This window comes from Falco punctatus, assembly GCF_963210335.1.
Source record: "Falco punctatus genome assembly, chromosome: 7".
Taxonomy (NCBI): domain Eukaryota; kingdom Metazoa; phylum Chordata; class Aves; order Falconiformes; family Falconidae; genus Falco; species Falco punctatus.
The window spans coordinates 21642800-21661464 of NC_137587.1; the positions used below are offsets into that span (position 1 = coordinate 21642800).

Sequence of the window (18665 nt, forward strand, 5' to 3'; positions counted from 1 at the left end):
TCTTATCTTTATCTTTTTTGTTCCCTACATACTTGCCCACATAAAATAATTTAAACATACTTGACTGCACAGAAATCAAGTCATCTGCACATTCTAAAGCCTTGATTACAAACTCCTGCTTTTCAGTTGCCAAATGGACACAGGCAGGTTACAAATTGTTTTCAGAACCAATATGGCAGTTTAGAAAAAAAGAGTATTATAAAGTTCTGTTTCCACAGCGTTGATACGATGCTGCGCTATCTTTGCAATATCACAAGAACAAGGAAAGGAAAACAGAACAGTGCTATTTTCATTCTGAAAAGGCAGATAAACATCAATAGGAGCCATGATCACAGATCATAACCAGGGAACACTTAAAATGGGGCAGAGACAGGAAAATGCCCATGCTGAAGTGGTAGCTCCTTTGTATTACATATCTGCCACAAGATCCAAATACAAACACATACATTTTGCTTCCATGATGACTGCTATGCCAACACAAATACAGCCAAATGAGCTAAAAGTATTCAGCTATGTACTGGCAAATGAATAATCAGCTAAATTATGAATACAAATCTCTCTTAGTAAGTATGATGGAGGCAGCAGACAAAGCCCAAATGCTGTAACAGCCTGGCAGTGTCCTCTGTACCATTATTTAGGAGCCAGGAAGAAACAGAAAACAGTATCTCATTACACTAGAGGATTCCTTCTCAGGTAAATTCTCAGACGCTCCTTTAAGATCCATTTAAAGTCAAGCTTAGTCTCTAAAGACGGAATTTGAAGATGAGTGGACTTACAATTTCAGCATAACTCCACATTAAATTCTTACTCCAAAACTACTGAAACACTTGATGCAAATATCCAGACAGTTTTCATGAGATGCCGTTTGCAAGGCTTTGAAACCAATACTGTAAATAATATTTTTCAAGGGTTTAATATTTTTTTTCTGGGTGCGAGGTGTTGGGTTGGTGGGTTTTTTCCCCTGTGTGGCACTTGCAGCAAAAATGAAACATTCTCAAAGTATTTTGCACTATGTAGGCTTATTTCATATTAACAGCAATCGGAAATGCAAAGGCAGGTACATAGGCAAATCTCAAAAAAAGGTTTGAGAACGAAGTTTTCAAATTAGAATTTTGTCACATTTCACATTCCACTGTTCCTGCAGATATACCCTTATTTAACTTCAATAGGTTCCCAAAGATACAGACTTAAAAAAAAAATTCTTGAGATGGCTAAAAGTAATAGGAGTTAAGCACAAAAATATTCTTATAAATCTTAGTAGCCAGCTACTTGAGGCTCCAAGTACCTAAAAACCTTTTAAAATGTGGCTGCCGCTCTCATCCGAAGGCTGACATTTCATTTTTTCAATTAGCACCCGGAAAGAATTTCTAGGTGGGAAAAAAGGTGCACCTCGGGATGCAGACAAGGGGCATCCATCACTTCAGAAGCAAACGGGAATACCTGGTGCTTGCAGCCCCTACCAAACCAGCAATTCCCGCAGTGCACTGTGATAGATTGTTGGCCTCTCTATACCCGCATTAGTAAAGGGAAATTTTTCCTCGTGACACAAATATTTCTGGTACAGTTATAAACCTAACTGTGCTGCTACTAAAAAAAAAATCTCTAGCTAACAATTTTGCATTGATCCTCAGTGACCACAGTTCATTTCAGTTCAGAAGCAAATAATACAGACAGAGAGCGACTGTGAAATTTGTGAATGTCACTACCTCCAGGATATGCAAAGGATAGTTCTTCTACAAAGGAACCCAAAGAACACCATCACCATCCCCTTTTGACAGTCAGAGGAATGCAACAGCTCTCTTGTGAGGAAAGGCTGAGAGAGTTGTGGTTGTCAAGCCTTGAGAAGAGAAGGCTCCAGGGAGACCTGACCACAAACTTTCAATACTTAAAGGCAGCTTGTAAGGAAAATGGAGACAAACTTCTCAGTAGGGCCTGCTGTGATAAGACAAGAGGTAATGGTTTTAAACTAAAAGAAGGTAGATTTAGACTAGATAAAAGGAATGTTTTACAATGAAGGTGGTGAAACACTGGAACAAGTTGCCTAAAGAAGTTGTGGATGCGCCATCCCTGGAAACATTCAAGGTCAGGTTGGATGGGGCTCTGAGCAACCTGGTCTAGTTGAAAATGTCCCTGGCTGTTGCAGGGGGATTGGACTAATGACCTTTAAACGTTCCTTCCAACCTAAACTGTTGTATGGTTCTATGAAACACAGGAATACAAAGCAGATTAACAGTGTCACTCCTGTTCAGCATTCAGACAGGAGCAAGTTGATTCCTCTTCAGATTCTCAGGGTAGCATCTCAGCAGTCCACAACATACGTATGCCCAGATCTGCAATTCAAATAGCCCACACAAGCCGTCTCTCAGCTATAACCACTATTATTTATTCGTCCACTTACTATTTGTGGCCATGGGTTTTAGTGCAAACCAAGTGTAAAATATATTACATCTTTTCAAACTAAGGGTTCAATTACTACACAAGGAAACTGTCAGGAGATAACCATGTCATGAGAAGAGAGCTGCGCTTTTAACAGTCTCCTCTCACACAAGTCAGTGCAGTAAGTTGTATACTTGTGTCCAGAGACCGGCACATACTGGCCAAATATTTGTATGCCAAAGTCTAACAAAACTTTCCCTCTAGCAAGCATTTCCAGAAGGTGGCAGAAGGTGTTTCTACTCTGAAACTAGGTAGTTATTTTTACTAAAACATGAGTATCCTTTCCAGCCCTATCCTCCACAAAATAATACCCACTGAGAATGATTTCAGCTTTTACTTCGGAAATGAGGAAGGACAATGGCTTGAATGTCATGAACTTGAATTAAGCTTTTCTTTTTTTTGTTTTTGTTTTTTTTTTCATCTGCTCATACCAGCATAAATAGATAGGACAATTCTCCTGCAGTATCCACAACAGAGAGTCCACAAAATGACTGTTTATATGAAATCTGTCATTTTGTTCACCCCACCCATTTTTTAAATTTAGAGTAAACCAGAACCACCAGTTCTGGCTCTCCCAATAGAGTATCTTTTTTGAAAACATTTATCATATCCCTAACTCCTCTAAATGGAAAATCAGCGATCTTGCGTGGATCAGTCCATTTTAATCTTCTTGAGAAGACTCCCATAAATTGTTACAAAAGCCTGTGTCATAAATATTCCAAATTGTGGTTTATGAGCACAGTGATAAGCTGCAGACAAGAGAGGATAAATCCCAGGACTCAGGAAGTGCAGTGTAAACTACAGCCAAGCTGACTGCCATTCTACTTAAGGAATTAACAAAACAAAGCTTGTAAAGGTTGTAAAGTACAACAAAGCTTGTAATTATGCCAAACTCTTTGGCATACAGTCTTTGGTAACAGAGAAAGGCAAGGCAAAACATATCAATTCATGCAACTTCATTCACAACATCCTTTAACTACATTATAAATAATATTTAATACATGAAAAAACACTTAGGTAAGGCTACTTTCTTCACTGCAAGTGTGGTGAGACACTGGAACAGGCTGTCCAGAGAAGCTGTGGATGCCCCATCCCTGGAAGTGTTCAAGGCCAGGATGGATGTGGTTTGGGGCAACCTGGTCTAGTGAAAAGTGTCCCTGCCCATGGCAGAGGGGCTGGAACTAGATGAGCTCCAAGGTTCCTTCCAACCCAAACCATTCTATGATTCTGTACTGCATACATGTGGATAGGAATACTTCTGAACACTGGGGAGACAGCTGAGACTAGATGCAAAACCTGGCTTTGTGTCCTTTGACTCTTGCCTAAGATGTGCATAGAATACTAAGTTTAAAAAAAAAAAAAATCATCCAGCCTCTGACAGAAATCAATGCAGAAATTTCCAAAGGAGCAATATAAAATCTTATTACAGCAGCAGTTCTCAGAGTTACAGTACATGGTGCACCAGTGATGTCTTGAAATCCAAAGCTTCTACTTGCTTCCAGATGGATCAAAAAAAGACCTAAAATCCCAAACTCTGGACTGTACATTTTTACATGATAATGCCATGGGAAATGCAATTAAGTTAAAGGCTAACATGATGACCAAACTATCCCATTCAGCAAGCACTTAAGCACATCTAGATTTCTCATATATAAGATCATCATAGCTTTCAGTTCTGAGTAGTACTCAGGCATTTACTCAATGAATTGGATGCTTTTGCATCCAGCTTGATCTGCAGGTTCATATTTATTTGATCTATAAAACATAAATTAGTGCTTTAAACCTTGGCTCTGAGTACACTAGCATAAATTTCATTTCACAGTAAAATTCAGTGCAAGAACTGTTGCTTCCAGTATAAAATAAAATATTCCAATAGAGAAAAGAACCCATAAGTCCAGAACTAACAGCAAGATCCTTGGTGGTTTTGAAAGGTCCCCCAAGGAAAAGCAAATTTTGCTGCATACATAAAGATGAACCAGCTCGAAGCATAGATCCAACCATAGCTCTCACCTTACAGTCAGGATGGTAAAGCTCTCCAACCAAGATCTCAAAGCTGACATTTCTGAGCTTTGCTACGTCTTGGTTTCCCTTGCAACCCAATAGTACAAAAGGAGGAACTTGCTAAGTATTCTGTGCAGTTTTTCCCAAATTTCGTTTTTACTTTCTTCCAAACAAGAAAAAAAAAAAAAAGTGTAAGCTCTCCAGGTAAAACAGATAGAACATGCTGAAGATCCATGGTATAAATAACGCAAGAGAGGCAAGAGTGGTTCAGACCAATTTACTATCAGAGGATATAGTGCATTTATTTATCATCACAGAAAAGAGTGAAAAGTAAGGCTATAGCACATTCTTTCCTGTGAGCCAAAATGTGGACCACTGGTCACAAAAGTAAGATTCTCAGCCTTGGAACAGGAGTTGCAGTACTTGCCAAGACAGTCATCACAAAACATCAACAGAGAAAACAGCAAGAGGAGGAAGTCGCCTATTTTAGAAACATTAAAAGACAATTTCTCAAGGTGCCTTTGTAAAGTCTCTTTAGTATGCTATACCTGTCCTGCTACAGCCACTTAAACTTCGTGAAGTACAAGACAAACTAAACACCCTTAAGGCATCAGTTCAGAAAAAGGAAATGTTATATAAAGCCATACTTTACAAATGCCTTTTATTCTCCTTAACAGGTGCGTATAATTTAAGAAAAATTAATGAAATTTACTAAAATATTTTAAGTTCTTAAATATCAGTTTCATCACACCTTAACTTACACGTGAGCTCTTTGCAATGTTTTAACAAACCTCTCAAAATTCCTGATAATGGGTCTGCTGTTAATATATATATTTGACATTTACATTTTCAAATGCATTTTCTGTAGATTTCAGTTAACCCATCACCATGTTATGTAGTCACTATTAGTACAGCATTAACCCAATGTATGCCAAAGGGAAGTCCAGTACTAATATGAAAAATATTTCCTTAATTTAAAAAACTCCTTCATTCAGAATCATGTAATCTTTATTGGCAAAAGCAAAAGCTTTTACTTTGAATAAAAGGTGCACAAATACAAAAGGAACTTCAATAAAATATCTTGAATATTTACTAAAGATTTATTTGACCCAGATTACAGGGTTAATTGGTTCCATCTACTCCAACTTTCTGAGACTAATAGACACATTACTGAAAGCACACCTAATGTGTATGTAAGGACTCACACAACGTGAGGCTGTGATGCCAGTATTTAGGCAAAAAAACCCACCTTTTTGCCTCTAAATGGAAGATACTTGATAGCTAGAAATAATAAAGACAAAATAATTTTTGATGCAACTCCTACAGAATCAGCATTTTTTATCATATTTTAAAAAGATTCCTTTTTAATGGCTATGTACCTACTATGCAAGTTAAAGCTGGAAAACCAGTGCAAATATAGTTTAAGCTTTTCCTTATTGCTCCCTTAGCCATATCCTAACTCTGGACAGAATCAACCTCTTTGTGCTAATTCTGAAAAACAGAAAGGTTACTTAAGTTTCTGTTAAAAGCAAGTAACTTCAAGAGAGAAATCATGAATTTGCAGTTGAAGCCCGCATGCAAGCAGTCTGTGTTCCTCTCACCTTAATCTTTCCATTGCTGTATTAGCAGACAGAATAGGTAGGGTTGGAGAGGGTGCCTAACGAGGAGTTCTGTACTTAGCAGAAATACCTGTGCTCAGGTGTTCACTGACTGTCCAGTTAGGTTCCTTCTGGTAAACTAGTCTTGGTAGCAGCTTGCTTTAACAGTATAGCAAAACCAAAGGCACCATACAATATTTAAACTGCTATCTTTCACTTGGTGTATCAGTTCAGAAACACAAAGGAATCCATTTCAAGGGAAAAGTCTATCTCATAGGAGACCAAACCTTAAAGCTTCAATAAAAGCACTGAAGCTTCAATAAAACAACAAAAAACCACCTCATCCAAAAAACCCAACCAACCAACCTTCTCATGTAGGAACAGAGAGAGTCTGATTCTTCAAATGTCACATAAACACCTAATACAGTTAAAAGAATGCACAAGCACACTTACAGATTAGGAATGCTTTCCTTAATCAACACCTATAAATATATATGCATTTTTTTCTTTTCTAAATGTGTAAATTTGTGACTAAGATCTGTCCTGAGCCATGTGAAAATATACTTGCTACCCTCACAAACAAGTCCTGTTTTCACAAACAACCAGCAAGAACATTAAAATTTTTGCTGGCTCAAAATAATCAACAATATAAAACAAAAAGTCTGCTGTTTTAACCCTAAAAATTGATTTCATTTATGTTTTAAAATGTCATTCTGATTTACAATACAAATCTCAAAATCTTCTGTAAGTACTCAAATTTTGACTTTATGTATATTTGAAGAGAAGCAATTTTCAGAATTGAGTGTGATCTTACAAAAATTGCCTTCATTGTTCTGAAACTGCCTTTCTACAAATAAATTATGTATTGAGAAACCCCCAAATTACAAAATTCTAATAACTGTCATCCTAAATCTGCATGTGTTAAAGGAATTAACACTTCTCATTCTACAGGTCACACAGCATTTAAGTAAAAATATTTTCCACACTGACATCTAGTGAAGTTTTACAGTAAGCAAAAGCCTATTCTAATTCTTTGCACTTACAGAAAGCTATTCATCTTCCAAATTACCTTTAGTTTAGATTACTAGAATTTGCAACACATTTGTATATCATGTACTATCTTCTTTGGAAAGATGTTTTGCCCCTATTTTTAATAAATAACAAATTTACCTGTCAAAGGCTCAGACATTCTGATGGGTACATTAGAGAAAGTTGTAACGATAAGGCCTGATGTAATCAAATTTAAAACATGAGTAGCAGAGTTACTGTTTTCCTATTATGCCAGATATAAGGCCTACACATCCAACATTATCAATTCTACTAAATTCAGTGGGAATTATGAATGCAAAAGATTTTAATTCATAGATTTTAGATATTAATAAGACAAGTCATGTCTCTTCTCCATGCAGTACCCTGAAAGCTTGTATTCCTACATTCTCTCTGTCACCAATGAACGTTCCCAGAGGTTCCTCTGGGAATACCTAAATTAGCCTCCTGTTCTGAATCATCCCACAGCTTATGCTTGGTAGGCTTTATGAAAAGCACACGCAGTCTTTGAGGGTGCAGAATTGGAGGGACTGTCAGGGAAAGCTTATGAATTTCTTGACCCCACAGCTGCCCATCTACTTGTGCAGGGAGAACGTACAACCTCAGGCATCTTCTTACCCTCCTTGACCTGTGCTCCAGGGAGGCAAGACATGATGTTGCGCCAGCTACAATGTTAATTTCAACACTCATTAAGGTTCTGAAGGCAAAGTCTCACTTCTATGCCTCATCAAAAAAAGGTAGTCAAGCACCGCCTGACAGAAGATACAGGAAGTTCAGTGCTGACTCTGGGGAAAATGTATCACCTATTGAATCACAAGCAAACCTATAAATGGGTGGCAGATATTTGAAGACAGACAGATTATGCATTTTCCCCTCTCATTAGCAGTTTGGGCTCTACTTTTTCAGACTGATGCATAGCTGTAGTTTGCAACAGAACCAATTGACTTCAGCCTTCCTAGCCTCAAAACACAAAGGGGAAGAAAGGGAAGGTCCATTTAGACAGAGAACACACTTAAAATGGAAAAAATCCATGGCAGAGGGTTTTCAACACTTTCTTGGTAAAAACTGCAGTGATCTACAAGTCTAGCAGTACAGAAAATCCTGATCTAGGGGACTGGGACTCCAGTACTTCTGTTTGAGCTTCAATCTGCTGACACCATGGCTATTGGCTTCCCAAGATGAGTCTGGAAAGCTAGATGTTTTCTGGTGCTTGAGGGAGATGAGGGGAAAAACAGCTGGATATTAAATTATGTTTTGGCTAAAAGCTGCCTGAAGCTAAATTACACACTTGTAATCACTTCAATTGCAAGGCAAAAATACCAGTAATTAATTGTGGCAATGTGACAGGATTTAAAGCAACTGAACAGAATTCTCAGTAGTATATAAAATGTAAAAATCTGAAAGCTATCAACATTTTACGTACTGAAATTAGTTCCACTTGCAATGGCATCAGAATGAGTTTCTTCAGTTAATAACCTTCTCTTCATCTGAATCTAATCTTGACAACAGAATTATGAAATAGAAAAATGTCTTCTGTTTAAAACAAGAAACTCTTAATACTTGTACTCTATTTTGTGTTTCATCACAGAGAAGCTCAATAATCTGAGGTAAAGCTGCCAGATGTCCAGGTTCCTCCAGACACAGCCCTGTTTTTCCACACAGAAATTCTGTCCTAGCAAAAAAAGACAAATTTGGCCATTTGCCTGGAATTTCCAGATGCTGGGCAGCATAGTCAGGTGGTACCTCTAATATAGCTGCTTGATCCATGGAAACCCTGGACAATATATATCCACCAGAACTTTTGTACATCTGAAAAAACAGTTGCCTTGTGTGCAGAATGTACCTAGCATGCTTCCTTTACTGAGTACTTCCAAGAAAGACATGCCAGATAGGATCCAAATTCTCTTCTGAATTTCATGTACAAAAATACTCTAAGGCAATCTTCTAAGTGCATCCACAACTTGCACACACATATGAGAAAGTCAGAAGCATGCGTAGGGTCACCAAGGTATTTACTAGCTCAAGATAGGTAAACAGCAATGTGCACATATTTGTTGGTATACACATGTGAAGATTCATAACTAAATTTACAGGGACCTAGCACTTGGTTGCATAGCAAAATCTACAGCCTGAACTAGATTTCTGGAGAAAAAAAAAAAAAAAAAAGAAAAAAAACCCCAAAACTAAGAGATGATTCAGATGCTTAAGAAGGGGATACACACTGGGTAGCAATTAGAGCAGCAGTAACTACAGACAGGTAAGATGAAAGGCTGCAGAAGAGTTTATAAGTACTAGACAAGTTTTCCTAAGATTTAAGAAGATACTTCATTCCAGTTAGGATTCATAGTCATTATCCATCTCAGGGTGAGGCTGACCAGGTTCTGTTTGTCTGCTTGTTTTAAATTAAAAGAACAAATCCCTCATTTCAAAGAAAGAGCATTGCCCTGACAAAGGGGGCCCAGCTTCAAGACATTTAGTATCAAATACTCATTTGATAAAAACACAGAAATTCTAAATGTCATAGAAATTAAAACCCAGGTTTCCCCTACTTCACATATATAATCTAAATACTAAGTCACAATCACATTTTCTCCCTCGTTCTTAACTATTCCATGCAGAGATGATTTTTAAAAAGGAAAGCTGATAATGCCTGCAGTTCCAGGCAATCTACAAATTTACAGTTACTGCATGTTTCCCAGAGAAAGGAGATGTGCCTTGAAACTCTCATCCACATCCTGGGTACCTGCCCTCTGGCTGAACCAGCAGGTCACAGGAGGCATCCCTACTTTTACAGCCACTTTGTGTGAAGCCTCACAAGCTGTACTCAACAACTCGCGTAACAGCACGCACATCTTCAGCTAGCACAGACTGAGGAACACCTATTTAATAGAGCCTGAAAGATTTGCTACGTATCTAGCAGACGCCAAGCTTTGCAGCACCATGAAAAATACAGTACTAGAGAGCCTGGCCAAAAGCAGAATTTAGGTATGTGAAGGACCTTCAGTCCAAAAGCAATATACATCCAGGCAGCCACAAAATGGAAGTTTCAAGAATCAAACCTCTACATCTGGACAGATATTAAGCCCCTGAAATTTTAAGCCCATTTTCCCAATCTTTATAAAAGGCACAAGACCTTTCTGCCATTCAGATAAACATAATTTAATCAAAATTGGCATATTAATGTATCCTTACACACAGGATATAGCATGACATCTTAGCATGCATGGCAGAAGCCCCCTGCAATTTCTACAGTAATAGTAACCACTGCATACATGGAAACTGATAGGTAAGGCTTTTCTTAATTTAAAAAAAACTTACTTAAAAAGCTTGACAAGGATTCAGTGAAACACTTTACCATGCAAGCACTGAATATTATTATTTAGGGTCTCTGGCCAAACTCAGTATCATTAACAATATATTTGAATATTCATTGCCAAAAAATAGTGCTGGCACATTATAAGATTGAAACTAAAGATTCACTAAAACTACAGATGTTTCAAAGTTAAAAATTAGTACAGCTTTGATTTTTCAATCAGTGAACACACATATTATCAAAATCTCTGTATTGCTATTACTATCACCATTACATCCAGATTTAATGCGACTGTCTCAATTTTCAACAACCATATTGTAATTCTGAGAGCCCATACCTGTTTCAGGTTATTAATAGAAGTCTTCTGGTCTTGACAGGTCTCTTGGTTTCATCAGAATAGTCTAGATGGCCTTGGTCTCATTTTTTTCAACCTCATATAAGATGGTAGGAAAGGGCAGGTATGGGCAAAATGTTATCTCCAGGTTGTCCTACACTGCTTTAAGCTGTTTGTGGTGACAATAAGCAGTGGGTCTAGGTGTATCCAATCAATAGAAACCATTTAAGAGCATATAACAGTGTCAGCCTCAGAATGGGGCAACAAAGTCTTACTGAATCTCTGACTGACTCCATCTCTGCCTTTTACAGACAAAAAGGTGGTTAATATACTAAACTGAAAGGATGCCTGAAAAATTAAAACATACACCTCTGGCTGGTATCGTAACAAATTCAGTAATCAGCTGTTTAGAGACAATGTGTTTAGAGACAAAGACTGACACCAGTGCAAAATCATGAATCTAACACTAGCAGCTGAACCTCAAAAATCTTCAAGAGTATCATGGATAAAGAGCTCATTTCCATACAATCCCTCTGGACTGATCCAAGACAAGAAAGAAAACTGATGTCTGAACATCTGGTACTACCACAATACAGAGTATGAAAAGCTCTGCTACCCTTTCATTTCTGTGCCACATTGCAGGACTGAAATTACTGCCTTGAATGATTCTGAACCGTGGTCAAAAGATGTAACAAGTGCCAAATTCCCCCTGCCAACAGAAAAAAAAAAGACACTATAAGGGCACCTGCTTAGCCATCAGTCAGAAGCCAGGCTGCCTCAATTCCATCTAATTCTAAAACCCTCCACTAAGCAGGCTGTGCTTGAAAGCAAGGTCTGCTTTAATTTAGTAAAACGCGCTTCATTACATAAAGATAAATGATTGACAAAGATGATCTTTTTTCCTGCTATAAGCAATCATAAATGTATGCCTCTCACATTCTCTAAAGCACCAGACAACATTTCAGTGTATTATTTTCTTAATTTTTGGAGGACCTATGGCCAAGTTCATTAATGAATTTAGTCTTTGAAAATCCACTAAACCTACTTAAGGAAATTAGCCCAAGTTTGTCTTCATTAGACTTGAGACTGAAGCCAACCTGACCTGCTTAAGGAAAAAAAGGACGCAAACAATAATCACCAACATCAATCCCTTGCCACACTGTGCTTGAGTAATTAGCTTACTGAAACCAATTAAATGCATGAAGATGCATTTATAAATAAATGCTAAAATGCTAGATGAGAAGACTTAATTATTCTTCCAAGTTCAGTGACAGACACTAAAATGATTCCATGTTCCCTTGCTGACAAGTTTAGAAAGGATACCTTTCCCATCCAGAAAATGCCACCAGACATCAATTAAAGACACTCTGATTTCATTCACACTCAAATCAAACACAATGTTTTAAATACAACCTCCTATGAAATCATGGAGGAAACTCTCCAGAATCACAGAACAGATATAAACAACAGATTAAACAAGAGTTTCTCTACCTTCAAGCCAACTGTTAGTTTGCCAATGAAGCTCCAGAGAAAGAATATTTAGGGCAGGCTTCATCTCACCTAATTTTATCCAACTAAACTTTTGACTTGAAGCATGAAGTTTCTGTTTAGGCTCCTCCTACAGTCAGCTGAATATAGAGACGGGCATTTCTAAAGAAAATAAATCTCACTTTAAGATATGTGTCTAAAACCCTAACTTGTCTGTAACTGAAGTTAGGCAGAGGTTTATTTCACTTACCATTTATTGGTCAAATTAACAATAAATATATTCTTACACTAAGGATGGTATTCATCTCACTGAAATTTTGTAATGATAAAGTGTTGAGCTCAATCTCTCTACTTCTCCATCAGTCAAAAGAGAACAACATAGCTCTCAAGCATCTATTTTAAAATTGAATGAAGTATATTATGGGGGCGTTTCTCTCTCAAACCGTCTATATGGGCTGCCTGGATATCTACCTCAAACCAGGCATTTCATTTAAGACAACGGAAACACAAGCAAGATGAATCCCTGACTTAGTGCACAGCACCACAAACATACATTTAGATTTAGATGAGCAGATAGTGAGTGTTTAATTTTCACTTCCTAACTCTAATAATAAAGATAACCCACTTAAGAGTATTTTAAGTATTAACCGTTAATCTAAATTGACCTTAGCATTGCTACGGGGTGTTGGCACACCAGGAAATCTAGAGGATGAGTCTAAATCCATTTTGAACAAAATCAAGCACAAAGCCTGCAGAATACAGAAGAAAACTAGTGCATGGAATGACCTGGGCTGGCATCAATGGTGTTAAATCCATTAGTTGTCATTAATACAAACTACACCAGCACAGGCTTTACCAGTCCAGTCCAATCACAATGACCTGGCCTATCCGGCTTACGCCTTGAAATAGTCAAGTCAGTCAAGTTTTGGTCAGACTTATGGTCTTTGGGAACCCCAAGGTATAATACAGTTTCAAGCATGGATGCTTATCCATTAAGAACTGCAACAAGAACACCTTGCAATTTTCAGTCAATTGAACAATTTGGGGGAAGAAAGTGAAAACCATACCTTTACATCCTGCTGCAATACTGTTTGCTATCTCAGTTAAATTCTTGTTATCTTTGATAGCTTTGCCAAAGAGCAAATACCGTTTTCTAACACAGATGCAGGTCCTCAAATAAGATAAGACAGCTTGCAGTAAAGCAACTCTGTCTAACACTACTAGCTCACAATATGTTTAATGATGGGGACAATCTGCTGATATTCCACAACTGTAAGTCAAAAATAGCATTACTTGTGTAATTTTAAATGCTACAGACATACTCAGAAGTTTGGGTGATTTAGATTCAAAGTCTTCACCTCATATGAAATACATTATTTTAAGGAAGAAAATTATGTGACATATAGAAACACGACAGATTGTTCAGAAATCATACTAACTTTACAATAACCTTTCAAATTACATTTAATTCTGTAATGCTTCTTTTTTTGAAAAAAAAAGAAAACAAAACAACAAAACAAAACAAACTTCTGGAACACAGAAATCCTATCCAAGTGCAATTTATAGGCAGGTAAAATAGAAGCGATAACCAACAGACAATTTTAGTTGTATACCTCAGGGCATGCCTCTGTGTGCAACTCCTGTAGTTATACGTGAGCTAGTTCACATAATGACAGCAATATGGGTGTTCCAGTCTTGTCCAGTCACTTGCAGATTTTTTGCCCTTCTTGGGTGGATGTTGCAACCTCATTTAAACACTGTGCTACTGCAGTTGTCACCATCTCAGCTCAGTGGTTTAAACAAACTGCAGTATGTCTGTGAACCAAACACAAAAGCATAACTGGCAGATACCACTTAAGTCTCAACTACCCGCTTATAATAATCAGAAAACGATGGACTGATTTCCTGGACCTTCCTAAGGAAATGTCAGTTATGTTCTCCCCCGATATAAAGGCTTCATGGAAACTGGTCTTCTCTCTGCTCCTGTTCCCTCCTAAACTATTTCACCCCGACCCAAAAGATGTGAATTAATGGATCTCACCTGAGGAAATACTTTTTTAAATACTCATATGAATTTAAATAATTCTTTCTATTTGAATTAATTAACTTTCCTGTTCCCTACACAAAATAGAGCAGCATTAATTATCTCCCTTCTACAGACTGAGAAAGTGAGACTCACTAAAATTCAATGACTTGCTCGTAGGCAGAGGGGAGCTCTGTGGTAGAGGAGGGAACTGGAGCAAGAACGTGAAGAAGATGGATGTATGATTTCCAATGAGATCACTGGAAGTTATTTAAATTGCACGCTGCTATGGGTCCCCTGACAGCCATTTGTGAGCTTCAGAATACAATGTTAAAGGACAGCACCAGGGACCCACCAACAATATTCTAAAACTGTAAAACTGAGTACAACCAACCAGACAGTCAACACACTGAAATCATTATCAAGCCCAATTAAAAGAACAGCTATAAACCAGTAAAATGTCAGTGTTGTGATTGTATTAGCCTCTTCCACTCATCATTTTCTTTTTCAAAGGACAATAAGGCTTTCAGGATAATCTTCTATGTACCGTATGTGATCTTCTTCCCAACTCCAAGGTCTAGGATTATAAAATGAAAGCTGAGATCCTCACAGTTATATCATTTCATGAGTTAGGACTTCAAGACACCAAGTAAACGTAATAAATGAGAATTGACAATGGTAACACTGACTCCTTGTAGATGTCTATAAGCAGTGTCTCATGGGTAATTACATGCCAGTCAATTGGTCAAAAAAATTATCCAAGGACCTCAAAGCACTGCCATTCCCTTAACAGAAATTTTAAAGGCAAATTCTCAGTCTGCAGAAAGAAAGCTTGATGCACCTAGCATGCTTACTAATGAGTATGCTTCACACCACCATCACTCCTTTTATAGTCTTTCTGGGTTTACAGTTTTATGCTTGTAGAGGATGGCGTTCTGAAAGAACAGGTCAAGTGTTTTCATTTTCAATTGCATTTTAAATCCTGAAGTGCCACACAATGGTTATACATATATATTTTAAAACCCAACAGCAGATAAAGGAGTGAAACTCACAGAGGAGAAAAGACTGAACTTCTGTCATTTTGACTCTCCACTGCCTCTACTTTCTGCATTAGTAAGACAGAAAATGTTATTTATCTCATTTTTTAGCGTTCTGGTTTTGGGGTGCACTCAATTTGCATAGGACAAAGGAAAAGTGAATAGGATCTACATAGTTTGTAAACACTAAAGGGGTCGGTATAGTAACACTGTTATAAATAATTCACGGAAGAATTTGGAGACTTCAAAGGCTAACTGATGTTTTGTTTCCTGACAGAATGACCTAGACATCTAGCTTTTCTAGAAGTGCTTCTGCTGCATGTTAACCTGGAGGAACATGCTCAGTCCTATCCCTCCCCATACTCTGAGAACCTGCCTCGCAATAATACTGTTTCAACAAAGCAGTTTTGGAGCTTAAAAACTCTATTTTATTAGTCTAAACAGTTTGCTGATGGGCTGAAAGCCTAGATTTTCCCAGGCAGTTAGTATGTTGCTTCTCTTCAACCCTCTACAGTAACTATCAGCCAATAGTACACACCATTCCACATGTCCAAGATTCTTATATCCAAAATTAGACCTGAATCAGCAAGTCTCTACCATGCCTTGAATGACAACAATGGGCACACAGTTAACTTATTTATTATTATATAGTTGAAATGAAACATTTTCAGTATATTTAACAGAAGTCACGTTTTCTAGAGAAAAAAAACTCCTTAAATAAGCATCTCTATTCAATTACATACACAGTGAGAAGATAGACAAAGAAAGGCCCTAGTTTTCCATTTGAGAATAAAGGTGTTTGGAACAATGCCTATACAAACATACTCATTTCTTCTCCATTAATTCCACAATTTTCCCGTAAGCATACCTGCTTTTCTATAACCAATAATGATTTGCATAAATTCTTCCCAGAAAAGAACAGTTACCTAACCTAATGATTTCTCCATTAATGGACATTTTGGCAACAATAGATAATGGAGAAATCCTTGATTAGTTTCAGAATCCTGACTAGTGTAAATAGGCATTTACATCAGTAAGAGTCTCAGTGTAAGTTCACTTTAAATGCAGAACATTTAGTGTGCTGAGGCAGTATGACTGACCTGGGTATCTTGAGTAAATGAAGGTGTACCCAAAACGGGGTTTTTTTTGCTTTTGCTAGAGATGGGCATATACAAAGCCCTGCTATCCAATGTTGCTATACTAAATGGATAAAATATCCATTTTTGCGATGCTAATAGTCCCTCTTCAGCTGCAGCTCTAGGCTCTGACTCTCCATCCTACACACCGGCTGACCCTCAGCCCAAGATCCCTAGCCATAGACCAAATGCACAAGAGGACAGAATTCCTTTTGCAGCCCCTTCCCCACCCCACTCCAGCTCCAGCTCTAGGCTCTGTCTCCCTCCCAGCCCTAATCCTAGCCCCTGCCTTATGCATCACCACAAACCTTCAAAAGTCCAAACCACCATTTTCTCTTAAATTTTAATTCCTTTAGCAAGGAATGTTCTTCAAAAGCCAGTTTGACATTAATAACATAGACATTATGACTAATGAACCTTTTGCTCATTAAGCCACAAGAATACAAAGAGAAAGTGGCAGTTAACCCCTTAGTCACCAAAACACAAATACCAGTTCTACTATAATGCTTCCTTCGAAAGATCGTCAGCTGAGAGCTTGCCTGCTAATGTGGTTTCCCTCTCAGCACAATGAGAATGGTAAGACTGAAAAGGGAAAAAAAACAAATACTTTTGAAGGGAAGGGATCATAGTTTAGCATTCAAAATGTAGTAGAGATATACCACAAAAGGATTGTCTAAATTCTGTCTAGCAGTTGAATTAGCAAGAAAACAAGTTTAGAGTCATACTTACAAAGGATGCATACTATAGGCACATATAAGGCACATCCTTAAGACATAAAAAAGACAGGCACTCAGGTATTACAAATCCTAACCTACGTTTGGATGGGTTGTTTAACTTCCTTCAGCCTTCAATTTTTCAGCAATAAAATGGAAATAATAATCCTGCCTCTTTTGACAGTAAGACTATAAAACTTAATTCATTTAAATTCTGTGAAAGTCTTTTGAGCTCCTTGTATGAAAAGTGTTATTTAATTAAACATTATTATTTTTAGAAAAGAGCAACTGAAACAAAATAATCCTACTTATTTTATTGCCTATTGCAATTTGCATATAACTGCCCACCCCACCAAAAGGAGCACTTCTCCCTGTTCTGATAAGGACTTATGCTAGTTGAAGTGTCGTATAAGAAAAGGGTATTCTACTCCAACACAAAAACATTTCAATCAGTGACAAATTAAGCAGATGTTATGACTATCAGGATTTTTAATAGTCTTTTAAAATTACTTAGATTTGTGTTCATTTCCTGAGTTTCACATACCTTTTAAACTAAGTTGGTTTCTCTTTATCAGTTAAAATACATTCTAATCTTTTTTGCTGTCCTATTGATTGCATTAGAATGGTTCTTAACTCTTGTTTCTATGGACATAAACCCAGAAATTAACAGAACACATTGCTTTGATTTGTCTGTCTATACTCTAGCCCAAAGTTGGTGTTGCTAGTTCTCAGCCAATACTGCATTGTTCTTTATTTAAATTTCATCTATTCCTAAATAAAGTAGTAATGAAAAGAAAAACAGAACACAGAAGAGATGCTGCAGCCTTAAGTAATACCAGTTAGAGCAGAATCCAGATGTCCTCTTTTAGCTCTTCAGAGCTTAAGAACTCCAGGGTGTAGTAGCTTCCCCTCAGAGCTTTCATGTACTACTGTCTAATTCAATGATGCTCCCCTTGATTATAAATGCTGGGACAAAGCGCCTCATAGATCTGAATGAGTGCAACTATTACCTGTTTTTTTTTCCTGGGCTGCAGTCACAGTGCAGATCACGGAGGTCAAATGTAATTCACCACCTATGAATTTGACCAAAAAAATGACAGAAACACAACAGGCAAATTCTTGCCCCTGTTGTGATTCCCATCTGGTTGGAGAAAAACTTAAAAGGCTCCAACTGGTCCTAAAAGCCCAGGACTCATAGAAAATAGCTACCCAGAAGACAACACTGGAGAAAAGATTTCTAAGATTATTCTCCCCTGTCCCCATGGGACTGACCAGGAGTGGGCCACATGGTGCTTCAAAAGGCCACAACTACGTATGCAACACACGGAACAATGAGAAATGATTGAAGTAATTTAGATGGCCCATAACAGGAGTCTAAGACAAAACGAGTGAGTCTCCAAACCCTCAGCAGCTCAGATCTCAAAGATTTGACCGCAACAGAAAGCCACAGCGTCCAGAATTATACACAAATTTTTTTTTTACTATAAAGTGCCATATAGTCTTTAAAAGCACTTCATGCGACCTGCAAGTCAGCACTGA

The 18665-nt window shown here is 37.6% G+C and overlaps 1 protein-coding gene across 1 annotated transcript in view; it reads right to left on the reverse strand.

Annotated features, from left to right (window-relative positions):
* COX16 (cytochrome c oxidase assembly factor COX16) overlaps nucleotides 1-18665 on the reverse strand; it is a 49290-nt gene that overhangs the window by 17090 nt on the left and 13535 nt on the right. The gene's annotated exons all lie outside the window — the stretch shown is intronic.